The sequence below is a fragment of the Vicugna pacos genome, chromosome 25 (assembly GCF_048564905.1).
Source record: "Vicugna pacos chromosome 25, VicPac4, whole genome shotgun sequence".
Classification (NCBI taxonomy): Eukaryota; Metazoa; Chordata; class Mammalia; order Artiodactyla; family Camelidae; genus Vicugna; species Vicugna pacos.
Window position 1 is genome coordinate 5,473,906 of NC_133011.1, and position 14,063 is coordinate 5,487,968.

The 14,063-nt window shown below is 41.5% G+C and overlaps 1 long non-coding RNA gene across 1 annotated transcript in view; it reads left to right on the top strand.

The window, feature by feature from the left end:
* LOC140689235 (uncharacterized) overlaps positions 1 to 13,816 on the top strand; it is a 44,535-nt gene extending 30,719 nt beyond the window's left edge. Inside the window, exons 2-3 of the long non-coding RNA XR_012064117.1 lie at positions 9,328 to 9,435; positions 13,701 to 13,816. This is a non-coding gene — a long non-coding RNA (uncharacterized lncRNA). The remainder of the gene's footprint in view (positions 1 to 9,327; positions 9,436 to 13,700) is intronic.
* Positions 13,817 to 14,063: the final 247 nt, after the last annotated feature.

Sequence of the window (14,063 nt, forward strand, 5' to 3'; positions counted from 1 at the left end):
CCTGCTTTAAGTGATTTCTGAAATGAACCCAGGCATTACATAATCACAAAATTATTCAGGCATCTGCAGTGAAACTCCTTTCCCCAGTTTTCGAAAATAGATGTCTGGGTGTGTGCAGTCAAGTAATTACCAAACTTGCATGTCTTGTACACCATTCTATCCCACAAGAGCATTCTGAGGATTAACAACATACTTTATATTTGAAAAGATTAAAAAAAAATTTAAGTTCCCTATTTTCTGCCAGAATTGTTAGATTTTAATAGAAGCCTTTTTTTATTCAAGTATGGTCAGTTTACAGTGTTGTGTTAATTTCTGGTGAACAGCATAATGTTTCAGTTAGATACATTTATATTCCTTTTCATGTTCTTTTTCATTATAGGTTATTACAAGACATTGGATATTTTTGTAATAGCCTATAATGTTCCCTGTGCTATTCAGTTGGACTTTGCTGTTTATCTATTTGATAGCTAGTAGTTAGTATCTGCAAATCCCAAACTCCCAGTTTATCCCTCCATCCCCTCCTTTCCCCTCTGGTAACCAGAAGTTTATTTTCTATGTTCTCTGTGTCTGTGAGTCTGTCTATTTTGTAAATAAGTTCATTTGTGTCATTTTTTTTAGATTCCACATATAAGTGATACCATATGGTATTTTTCTTTTTGACTTTCTTTTTCTGTCTGACTTACTTCACTTAGTATGACTGTCTCAGGTCCATCCATGTTAATGCAGATGGCATTATTTTATCCTTTTATGGCTGAGTAGTATTCCATTGTATCTATATACCACAACCTCTTTATCCAGTCATCTTTCGATGGACATTTAGGTTGTTTCCATTTCTTGGTTATTGTAAACAGTGCTGCTATGAACATTGGAGTACATCTATCTTTTCAAATTAAGAGTTTACTGCAGATATATGCCCAAGAGTGGGATTGCTGGATCACATGGTAAGTCTATTTTTAGTTTTTTAAGGAATCTCAGTATTGTTTTCCATAATGGCTGCACCAAACTACATTCCCACCAACAGTGTAGGAGGGTTCCCTTTTATCCACACCCTCTCCAGCATTTGTTGTTTGTATACTTTTTAATGATAGAAGCCTTGTATTTTAACTGTCAAGAATTAGCTTCTAAGCCTCAAATAAAGCATTTTAAGGTACATGTAATATTTTTGTTGCAAAAATTGACTCCTATTCCTAAGGACTCGTTTCTTCCATTTCACATCTGAGCTTAGTCTGAAGAGACTTTTTTTATATATCTTAAAATTAAAAACAACACTTAAGAAAAAATTCTTCCTGAAAATATTTCAAATTCTTTTGAAATGCTTATTTAGAAAAAAAATTCTCTTGAAATGCTTGTCATAGAAAAAAAAAACTACATGAAAAACAGAAAAATTCTAAATGGAATCTTACCTGCTATGCTAGTCTCCCAAACTAATTTCATTTCTAGGCATGGCTAACTGGACATATTTGGAGACCTTCAGGCAAAACCTAATGTGCTCAGAGACATAATATAAGTGAGTGAGACAAAATTTCCTCCTGAGTCAACACTGGGACAATATTGACTTAAAATGACACATAAAGGAATCAGCAGGAATCTCAAGCTGCAATTTCAAGATGCCAAGTAGGTGTTATTTCATCTATTACTATGTCCCTTCAAGAATATATTTACTTACAACTTACCTTCTTTGTCTTAATCTCTGCTGAGGTTCCCTTTTTATACAATCATCCAATTTCTCTATCCAAACACTGTTTATTGAGTCTCTTTTGTGAACACCACTCTGGCAAGTATCATGAGACAGAAATGAGGTAATGCAGAGTTCTTGGTCATTAAAAAAGTAGCTTTTTTATTTTCTCAAGATTTCACAAGAGCTGTATGACCTGTGTATGTGTTGCCTTCTGATATAATTAGTTATTTAAATACCTGTCTCTCCCAATAGACTCTACATGTAAGTTCCTGAGGATTGGTATAAAACCTGTGCAGGAACCAGGCTTTATTATTCCATGGATCCAGGCTAGTGCAATAAATGTTCGTTGTAATATATAAACACATGGGCCACAATTCACAACATCCTGTGTTTCATAGTTTGTTAGTTAGTTGTAGGAGCTCAGCACTAGATTTCCAATGGAAAGTTTTAAAACTGGTGAATCAGTGGCCCAACTGGTAAAATGGGAGTTTAGTGGCCAAATCCACAGCACTAGAAGTTGAGTTTTGATACCATATAGGTCTCCTTTCTAGAATGTAAGGCGTAGGAGAGCAGGAAACATATCTATCTTTGTGTATCAGCATGCATACTTTTGCTCCAAAGCAACATGAATCAACTCTGGGGGAGGCTGATGTGTAAAGAATCATATAATCAATGAAGTGGTACGACAGAGGAACACGGCATGTGCTGTAAGATCACAAGGCAGAGGAAGAACATGGAAAGTTTCCAGGGGGTTGTTTCATTTAAGGTGAATCTTGGAGAGCAGACATATTTCCAGGCAGACAGAGGAGAAAGTCTCATCCAAATGGAGGTGGTAGTCCCTGCAAAGGTGGGGAAGTGAGAGGTTATTTGAGGCACCCAGGGAATGGCTGCAGTTTAGTATGTCAGGAAATAAAAATGTCAAGTAGTCATTCATTGATTCACATTAAAAATATTGATTGAGTGCTTACTGTGTGCTAGCATGATGAACTGTTGTCCTTCCAGCTACCAGCTATCCATTTTCTCTTCCCAACATCATCTTATTTCCTTTCAAAAAATCACTTATTCCCGTTCACCAGCTGTATGGTGCTTCATCAGGGGTCCTGCTCTTGTGGCTACGGATGGGCACAGCTGGGACAGCTAGATATTCCTTTCTTGAACTTTGCCCAGCCAGAGGCAGAAAATGACAGGTTCATCCAGTTTGCTCCAGGTACAAGACTATTCTGCCTACTTCTGTTTCCTATCTCTCAGGAACAGCCCTGGACCCTCCCTCCTTCCAAATCCAGCCCTCCATCCTTCCCATTGATTCTTTGAGCCGATATCTCCCCTGTGAATTACTTTTGGTTTAGGTTAATTAGAGTCAGGCTTCCATTGTTAATAGCAAAATACTCTTAATGGATACAGCCAGTCTCTATGTCAACAATTTAAAAATGCAACTAAAGAAGTGACGGTTCTTATTCTGAAAAAGCATATTTTCCAGAATGGGGCTGGGTGGTAGTGAGGATTAGATAAACAAACATAATTGAGTTATGTAAAAAATATACAAGTTTATACTGTATAACACAAGCCACTATAAGTCAATATCTTGTAGTAACCTATAATGAAAAAGAATATGAAAAGCAAAATATATATGTGTATGTATGACCGAAACATTATGCTGTGCACCAGAAATTAACACAACATCGTAAACTGATTATACTTAAAAAATATATATATAATGAGAATGTAAGGAGAGCAACCCTACGTGTGCCTGGGAAAATCAAGGCAGACTTCACAGAAAAGGAAGCTCTTGCTCTGTATCTTGAAGGAGAGAAAGGAGTTTGTGGATAGAGAAGTGTAGAAGGACATGCCAAGAAAAGAGAAACTTAAGCAGGAAGGAAAAACCATGGCTTATCTGGGGGAACTACAAGTATATTTTAGAATGTGAAAACGACCTTATAGAGTATGTAAATATATTTGATTTTATCATATAAGTAGTGACAAGTCATTCAAGAAATTTTAGGCAGTAGAATAATATGACCTGGCTTATATTTAGAAATTTAACTCTGCAGACCATTGAGAATAAACTAAAAGAAAGCAAGAGATGGGAAGAAGTGTGAAGTGTGAGCAGAGGGGAGGGATGGAGAGGAGGGAAGCATTAGCCTGGAAGAGGAAAGACTCTACAGAAACAAAAAGGTTATTTAGATGAGAGATGGCAAGGGCTCAGCTCTGAAACCTACAGTGGGAAGAACTGAGTCTAGAGATATTTCAGAAGGTAATTGGTAGACCTGAAAGCTACTGGCTGTGGGAATTGAAGGAGGGCTGAGGGAGAGGTAATGTGGTCCAAGAGAAAGGATAAGCCACAGGGTAATTGGTAACAACTAAGATGAGGCACACAGGGGAGGAGCAGGTTTGGGAAAAGAGGCTCTGGCACCTTCAGGAGGCTTTGTCTGTGTGTCAGGTCTAGAGTTGGGGAGATATGGATGTGGCAGTCATCATGAACCAGTAATTAAAGACATGGAAGTAGATGAAATTGCCTGGGAAAGTATGTGGAATGAGAAGGGATGAAGAGGGCCCCACATGGAAGCGTGATATGTAGCAAGTCTCCAAAGATAGCCCCAGTGAGCTGCACCTCCCATTATCCATGCCCTTGTATGGTCCCCATTCACATCTAGTCTGCGCTGGCAAAGTTTCATATCTTGATCGTCATCATGGCTACATAGCTACATACATCTGTCAAAATACATCAAATTGTACACCTAAAATGGGTGAATTTTAGTATGTATCAATTATACGTCAATATTTTTTTAAATTAAGACAAGGAATAAAGCAAATGAGAAATTATTACCTGGTTCTATTATCTCAAGTGTCCTTGAGAACCAGGATTTCTGGTAAGGAGAAAGTAAGGCACAGATGTAATATAGAACATTAGGTTATATGGGGGTGGGTGGGTATAGCTCAGTGGTAGAGCACATGCTTAGTATGCATGAGGTCCAGGGTTCAATCCCCAGTACCTCCTTTAAAAAAAAAAGTTACATAAAAATCCTAAAGTCCTGAATTTTTTAAATTGAAGTACAGTTGATTTACAATGTTGTTTAGTGGTCCTGAATTTGAATTGAAAGTAACATATGACTCATGAAGTATTTTATCAAAAAGAAGGAAGGAGGGAAGGAAGGGAGGAGGAAGGAAGGAAGGAAGAAGGAAAGAAAGAGAATAATTACAAATTCAATAGTAATTAACAACCCTAAAACCCCAGTGAGGTCTTGAAAAAGCTTCTTGGAAAAAAAAGTTGATTCCAGGACTAAAGTAGGAAATGTGTAAGAGGAGCCTGGAAAATCACTTCATACCAGAGAGAAAAAAGACAGCACCACCTACAAAGGAGTTTTCCTCCCCAAAAATCAAGACTGAATCTGATAAAGCATCTAGATTCAAGCATCAATTTGCAGGAAGTACACAGGACAGGGGATAATGATAACTGAGCTGTGTTATAAGGCTGCAGTCAACAAAACCCTGACGCTGGGAGACTGTAAGACAAATGATCCAGTTCCTTCAACAAATAAATTGCAAGGGGAAAAAAAGAGGCAAAAAGTGGAATCTATAGGTTTAGAGACCAAAAAGACATTTTTCTACAAAAAAAAGAAGACAGTGTTTTGGGATGCATAGCTGGATAATAAAACTACAAATAAAAGAAGGTAACAATAAATATAAAAGCTGGGACTGGTCATTCTTTCTGGCGAAGGGGAGGATTTGTGTTTGAGATGGGCCCGGGAGTGGTTTTCGAAGCTGGCAGTCTTTTTTCTCATGGAGGGTCTTTACAAGGCTGTTTGCCTTATAGCAATTTATGAAGATGTATATTAGTTTTTTACTTTTTAAAATATTTGCTATAACTATATTTTATAAAATATTTTCGGTTTTAGATGGTGCATAAAGGCATTTCTATTCCCTTCTCCTTAAACAATAGTAACAATAACAGAAAGATACTCATATGCCCTGAATTTTCCAAGCAGTAATTTGTAAGGGGCAGTAAACACATCACTAGAATAGATTTGAAATATTGTACTGGTTAACTGGGGTTTCCACCTGACTCCTCTCAAAACTGATAACAAATACACAGCGTTGTTGGGGAAGGGTATCGCTCCATGGTAGAGCGCATACTTAGTATGCATGTGGTCCTGGGTTCAATCCCCAGTGCCTCCATTAAAATAAATAAGTAAATAAATAAACCTAATTACCTCCCCAGAAAACAAAAACAAAACAAAAAATAAATAAAATTTTTAAAAAATACCATTTTTTAGAGAAACCAAAACCCACGCCTTGCCAAAATTGACCAATCTATTTTTTTATTATTACTGAAGTATACTTGACTGATTTTGCGTGATTCATTTGTGTGACCTGAATGTATAATTTGTATGATAAAACTGAAAAAACTCCAGCCCCAAGGCTTTCCAGCTTACAGTTTCCTAAAGTCTGGTGGTCACAATTGATGAAATTCTTACACTGAATAAAGCATAGTGTAGGGCTGGGCACTGAAAACAAGTTATTTTATTACCTAAATTTTAAATGGTTTTATATATCTCCCCAGATGTAACATGAAGCAACCACTTTGGAAAACTGGTAGTTCCTGATAAATTTAAATTGATGCCCTATGACCCAGCAATTCGACTTCTGTGTAACTTCCTAGGAGAAACATATGTCCATGGAAAGAGTTGTACACAAATGTTTAGAGTAGCTTTATTCATAATCTGGATCTGGAAACCGTCTAAATGTCCATCAATAGCAGAATGGATTAACAAATGTGATATATCCATACAGTGGGATACCATTCAGTAATCAAAAGAACATGGGTAAATCTCAAAAACATGCTGAGTGAAAGAAGTCAGACCAAAAAAAAAAAAAATAACCACCACATATTGTCTTGAGTCCATTTATATGAAGTTCAATAACAGGCAAGTCTAATCTGTGGTAATGGGAGTCAGAATGGTCACTATCTCAGGAGGGCGAAACATTACTCTTCCCAGGAAGTCTCCTGGTTTAGATAATTACATGTTATAAATTCTTTAGGTTGAGTTGTTTTTATTAATAGAAAACTAGTTTCTCTCCCCCCTCACTAAATGACTGTTGAGCATTGACAAGATATCTGTCATTTGAAGAGGTACCAAATTCTCAATCCAGCCCTGGAAGTAATTGCCATCCCTATCTTGAATAAGGGATGTGGAGAAAAAAGGAAACATATCATAGAAGCGGTGAGGTGGAGGGTGTAACTTACATACAGAAATACCTTGGCCTTCACCATGCAGCAGAGAGAGCCAGTCCTCCAGGCCGCTCTTGAGTTGAGAGGCTCTCCACCGCTTGGGTCCTTCTGGGAACGGACGCCCATGATGGGGGGAGCTTTAGAAAAAGGCAGTGCCACCAGAGATGTGTGTTTTCAGTTTCAGCTACTAGGGGGCAGAATTGCAGCAGCAGTAACGGTGGAATGTTTCCAGAAATGGGGAGGCTGGAGGCAGAATTAGGCACCTAGCCAGTGAAAAAGCAAGAAAAGATGCAGGCCAGAAAAGGCACAGGAAACACGGGCTCAGCAGAGCTGGTGGGTGGAAACGAGGGTGTGGACGGACCAGGAGCATAGGGCTGGGGTGGCAGCAGGCTGCTGAAAAGTGCTGAGGTGCAGGGTGAGAAGGGCTCACCCGCTCTCCGGAACCTGGCATTGCCTCTGACAAGGGTACCCAAGGTGTAGCTGCTGAACTCAAGAATCTGGAAGTCTGGACCTTTAAACATGTATTGAGGGCTGGTCCAAGTAGAGAAGAAGAGTTTTCTGATGGAACCTCCCAGGAAAATTGGAGCGGATCCAGAAACAAGTACAGACAGAACATGGGGGTGGCCTGTAAAAACAAGAGGTAGAATTTTTCAGGACAGTAGTGAAGAAATTCTCCTTGGTCAGTAAATGGATGATTGAAATCTCACCAGCTTGCTTTTTCCTGATCCTAAAGCTTCGATTTCAGTCAAAATGCAATGCCTGAGAAAAACGGACTACTTGGGAGCACCTGTCAGTCGTCTACACTACGATGCAAATGAGCGATTCATTTATTTATTTATGTTAATTGGGCATCTGCTTTGTGGACCTAGAGCTTGCATTCTAATGGGGCTGGACCAGCAATAAATAAGCAAACAAACACATAAATAAAAATTTATGGGTAAAGGAGAAAATGAATCAGAATCCAAACAAGAGGCAAACTAAGCAGGTTGGGAGAATCTTCAGATAAGATGCTCAGGAAAATTCTCTCTAAGGGTGAGGTCTGAGTCAAGACCTACATGCTGAGGAGTCTGCAGTGCAAAGATCTGTGGGAAGAACCTTCCAGGCAGAGGGGACAGCAGTGCAAGGATTCGGTGCTATATTGTTTAGACTTTGTAAGCTCCAAAATAAGGGATTGGGTTTTATTCTACTTGCAATGAAAAGTCATTGGAGTTATAAACAGAAGAGTGGTCTGACCTCATTTGCATTTTTAATAGTACTTGGTGTGGCATCAACTCTAAGGAGGCAAGAATGGAAGCAGAGAGACCAATTAGGGACCAATGGCAATAATTTCAATGAGAGATGATGGCGGCATGGACTAGAGAAGGAGCTGAGGGATGGAAAGAGGTGGAGGGACTTGGACTATGTCTTGTAAGCGGATGAGGGAGATCAGAGCACAGATAACTGCTAGATGTTTAGCTTGAACAACTGCACGAGTGATGGTGCTGTTAAGTGAGATGAGGAAGACTGGAGGACCAGTGGGTGGTGTTGATTGGAGGGATCAATGCTTCTATTTTGGACATGTTGAATTTGAGATGCCTATTAGATATGCAGTGGCGGTGTCAAGTAGGCAGCTCTGGAGGAAGATCAGGGGTGGAACCGTAAATACCATTAGCGTATGGATAGTAGGGATGCCAGCATAAGGATAGTCTTTAAAGCCATCTGCTTAAACGGGGTCACCTAGCAACAGAGTGCAGGCCAGGCGGAAAAGGGAGCCCAACCAGAGCTCCAAACACCTTGAGGAGTGAGGCCGGGGAGGTGGAGCCAGTAAAGGACTTGAGAAGGAAGAATCTGAGAGGTAGGACAGCCCAACATCATGGGTATCAAGAGTTGGAAGTATTTCAAGCCAAGAGGTTGTGCCACCGTGTCAATGCTGCTGGGCTTTTCAGAGCAGGAGGAAACAGAACGGATGGTGACCTTGACAAGGGTAGTTCCGGGGAATGAGGAGGTTGAAAACCCACCGGAAACCGGGTCTGGATAAAAAGGAGAACTTTTGTGAGGACAGAACTTCCGGGAGAGAGAAATACCCAGAATTGTCAGAAGAAGTCTATTGGGGAAACCAAGGCAAATCCCAAATAGAAGAGGTCCCTGACCTGGCTGAATGTCAGAATCACCCAAGGAGCTTGAAAATATATTTTAAAAAATTTCCTGGTCGCCTCCCAGGTCTAGTGAATGGGTAGGAGTGGGAACTGAAATATATTTGTTAGTTTTTTTTTATCATTTTTAATATATATTAGGTTTATTTATTTACTATTGAAGGCACTGAGCAATGAACCCAGGACCTTGAGCATGCTACGCAGTCTCTCTACCACTGAGCTATACCCGCCCCCATCATCATTAGTCTTGAACTTAGTTTTTAGCTGACTAAATCTATATTGTTTTATAGATTTTTTTATGGAGGTACCGGGGATCGAACCAAAGACCTCACGCGTGCTAAGCAGGCGCCCTGCCACTGAGCCACCCCCTCCCACCACCGTGTGTAAAAGTTCCTCAGGTGAGTCTGATTTAGCTCATCAGAGCAGAAGGTGAGTGAGCAGGACTGTTTCCACCAAAACAGAATAAATACCTTCTCCTGGTTTGAGGAGAAAAAAGAAAAAGGTTAATAGGTAAAACTTTCAAATTTTGCTTATCTCCCTCCACTTTTCCTTCAGCCTTTAGAGCCCTGCTGTCTTTTGATGGACTTTAGTAGAACACAAAATGAATTTTCACAGAAAAATTCAGAAGCAAGTAGCTGTGCTTAGGCAGCCTGCTCTTTGTACACACGTGCTCATGACTGATTTTATCCTGAGTGTCACAGAATTAGAGGTGTTTTGTTCTGCCATTGAAATTGGCTTTTATACTTAATGGTGGTGGTGTTTTTAGCAACTTGACAGTGTGATGAAAATGCCATCAGAAGAGGTTTAAGAATGCTTGAAAAGAGCCTGAGAACCAAGCTGTCTCTCTCTCTACATCTCTCCCTCTCTTCCTTCTCTTTACTCCTCTCTCCCCCATCCCCTTCCCCCACTTCAGCTCTCTCTCTCTCTCTTTCTCTGCTCAGGTAAGCGATTTCCTCAAGTGAGGCCTGGAAGTTACATTCCTGTCCCCCTTGAGTTCAGCTGACTGGAAGAAAAATCCCCAGATGGAAGCAGTTTGGTATGTATGGAAGAAGCAGGAAAAACAAATTTTAAAATAGAAGCTTCCCTCAAAGAGGCCATTATAATAACGTCTTAAGTGCATCACTGCACAGTTCCCAGTGCATCATTGTATCTGTGGCTCTGATCTTTGTATCAATCCTGGGAGAAACTATGCTCTTACCAACTTCCCACCATTAAAACAAAACAAAACAAACAAACAAACAAATAAAAGATGAATAAATGGAGGCTTAGAAGGGTTAAGACGATTTCCAGAATCTTTCAGGTTGAAAAGTACAAACTTCTAAGTGATTTGTTCATAATCATAAAGTGAAAAAATGAATGAACTCAGCAATGAAAAGGAACTATTGATACCATGCAACAGTTTGGATGACTCTCCAGGGAATTACGCTGAGTGAAAAAAGTCAGCTCCCAGAGGTTCCATACTCTGTGATTCCATTTATGTAAAATGTTTGAAATGATGAAAGTTAAGAAACACGACAGTGGTTGCCAGGGTTTAGGTGCAGTGGAAGGAGGTGTCGGGCAGGAGGAGGGGGTTGTAACAAAGCCACACGGGGTCTTTGTGGTGATGGAACCCCGCAGTGTCTAAACTGGGATGGCGGATACATGACCCTTCACAGGCGATACAAGTGCTAGATCTAAACACACACACTCGCACACAGACAAGTACAAGTAAAACGGGAGAAAGCTGAATGGAGCTTATCAATGTCAACCTCCTGGTTATCATATTGTACTTTGGTTTTGCAAAATGTTACCATTGGGAGAAACCAGGTAAAGCACACACTAGATCTTTCTTTAAGTTTAATGTGTTAACAACCTCATATGAATCCATAATTATCCCAATAAAAACTTCAGTTAAAAAAAAGCAATGAGTCAGGGTGCGTCCCTGGCTCCTGGCTCCTGGCTCCTGCCTGTATCTTCTTTTCCTTCCCCAAGTGTAATGGAAGGAGATGGGGCCTTGCTCTGGGAATCCCCAGTTTGACTCAGTGCCCTCTGAGTGAGTGGGTTAGAGGTGGAGTTTATCCAAATTTGACCCTGGAAGGTATTATTAAGTCAGGCAAGGAAATAGTTTCCCTAAATAATTAAACGCCGAAGGTGTTTCCTACATTGAGAGCCAGGAGAACCTAGATTTTATACCGAGCGCTGTGGCATTTTAATTTATCTGAGCTGGCTATTTCAACACATACATCTTGAGTTTTCCCTGACTTTGGGGGCTTCGCTATGAATAGGGGACAGTGTTAAGGGTGGAAGGGAGAGAACAGTAACAGAATCTTAGATCTGTGGTGGGGCGGCGAGGGTTGATGGTGGAAGCCAGGAGGCTCTCTAAGCAGTTACTTGTGTGTGGGAACCAGGAGCTGAGGGTCGGCCTCTGACCACCGAGGCTGGAGCGGGAGGCTCACCCCCTCCATGGCTTGGGTTGTACTTCCCCTTTTCCTTCTCTTCTCTTCCTGTCACATTCATTTAGCTGCTCTCCTCTCCCCACCTACCTTTTCTGTCTCTTTTCTCTTGATTTTTCTTTCTTTTTTTTTGCTACATTTTTCTACTATGACTACATTTTAATTAATACACAATTTAAAAATATTAGCCAAAAAAAAAAATCACAAGAAAGTCACTGAAGCTGGTATAGCTCTTGCTGTAAGGGCACAGACTGCAAACCCAGTCCAGCGGGGTCTCCACTATGAAACTGCTTCCTGACGCAGGTGTGCCCCGTTGCAGTCTGGGCTGCACCACCAACTGGCCACTTGACCTAGAGCAGTTTCCTCCTGTCCAAAACAAAAGGGACCGACTCAGAGCTTCCTCTCTCTAAAGTCCCTTGAAGTTTTGTCTGAGTCTAGAGACAAGCTTTTCTGGCCAGCAGTGGTGAAACGCTGAAGAAAGCCTGGCAAATGTAGGTGAAGAATGAGAAGTCAGAAGGTCACTTCATTTGGAGCCCTTCCCAGAGGCTGGGTCTTCTTAGGGGCCAGGAAGTTATGATCAAACCATGTGCCATCAACCCAGGGCTGTGCTGGCCGACGCTGTAATTACACTAGTCCTTAATGGTGGGCAAGACCTGTAGGCATTGGACCAGAGAAAGGGGGTGGTTAATCAGGAGAGGAGGAGGGATCTGAGCTGGGCAGAATGACTGTCAACCTAGAAAAGTGAGGTGATTCATTTCAGGCATCCAGGCAAAAGTGTGGGTGGGGTGATTCAAACAGTGGCAGGGAGAAAGGAGAATTGACTCCCATGAGGGACTGAGCTACAAAGGAAAATTGTAAATAGAGTCAGTGGTGGAAAACCCTGAGGAAAGAGAAGTGGCTCTTCCCAAGGCAACCCCCACCCCCAACCCCTCAGCCTTCACAGGTGGGGGTCAACGTGGAGGAGAAAGATGGATGTACAAACATTTATTGTGCTCTATGTATGTGCCAGGCTTTTTCATGGATGTTGCCTCGCGTAATCTTCACAGGAGTTCTGCAAAGCAATAGCGTCTCCGTTTTCTATCTGAGGAAACTGACACGCAAGGAGGTTGTCGCCCAGTAGGACCTTGGGCAGAGGTCCATTGCAGCCTGAGTCCTAAACCTGAGCTCTTTCCCAGAGAGATCTGGATACTTCCCTTTTTTCCCCTGGGGGGTAGGTAATTAGGTTTGTTTCGTTTATTTAGAATGGAGGTACTGGGGATTGAACCCAGGAACTCATGCATGCTAAGTGCCACTCTACACTGAGCTACACCCTCCCTCTCACGTTTTTAGGTTTCTTTTTAGCAGCTGCTGAGCCAGACTTCAGATTCCTCACCTGTAAAGTGAAAAATAATCATAGGGTTGTTGTGAGAATTAATTGAGATACTCTACCTGTAGAGCAGTCAGCATAATATCCAGCACAAAACAGATATCCAGTCTCTGAAGTCTGAAGTCTCCAGTCTCGCTTGCCACTGACCATCCTTGCTCACCCACTAATGAGAGCTCTAAGAATGCTGTATTATCTGGCAGTAGGCAAGGAACTGTGGCCCAGATTTTGAGTCAGAAACTCCTGAATTTGAATCTTGGCTCTGCTAACTTGGTGCCTGTGGGCAAGATGCAAAACTTTAGCAAGTCTCAACATTTATTTCTTTAAAGTGGGCGTAATACTACTAAAGTCCTGGAGTTGTTATGAGGGCTATCTGTTAATGTAAGTGAGACACTCACTGCTTGGCACATTATAAATGCTTAATAAATGATGGCTATTAAATTATATTAGCGTGAGCCTAAGCAGTAGACCTCGGGTTTGGCTGCACATTGGAATCACCTGGGGAGCCTGGACACTCCGAGGCCTGGGCTGGCTCCACCGCCAGAGATTCTGGTTTACAAGGTGCACTCTGGCCCTGGGTGTTTTACAGACTCTCCAGGTGATTCTTCTGTGGTTCTCAAGACCTTAGAGCAGGCTTCAGAATCACCTGGAGGACGTGTTGAAACAGTTCTTTGGGTCCCATCCCCAGATTCCTCTACATCTGAAATCTTAAATCTTCCAGACAACCTCCAAGCTTGCCAGCTCCCTTAATGAAAATAGTATTTTTATGGGATATCTAATTTGTCCTGGATATTATGCTGACTGCTTTACAGGTAGTGTATCTCATTTAATCCTCACAACAACCCTATGATTATTTCTCACTTTACAGGTGAGGACTCTGAGGCTCAGAGAGGCGAGGTGACTTGTTCCAGGTCCCACAGCTGCTAAGTGGACAGAGTCAGCTTGGGCTTTCAAGGGCATCGTCTTAATCGAGACCCTATAAGGGTCTTTTCCTCCTAATGCAACTGTTCTTTGATGTTCTGAGACCTCCGAGCCTTGGCTTCTTTCTTCTCCCGGCTATTACCCTTCCCTCCTTCCTTCCTCCTCTGTCCCCCAGCCATGCCAAGGGTGGAGCCTGAGAATTTGCCTTTCTAACAAGTTCCCAAGGTGATGAAGGTGCTGCTGGTCTGGGGACCACATGGTGAGAACCACTTGTCTAGAGGAGGTAGGGAAGGGATTGAAAGGTGAAAAA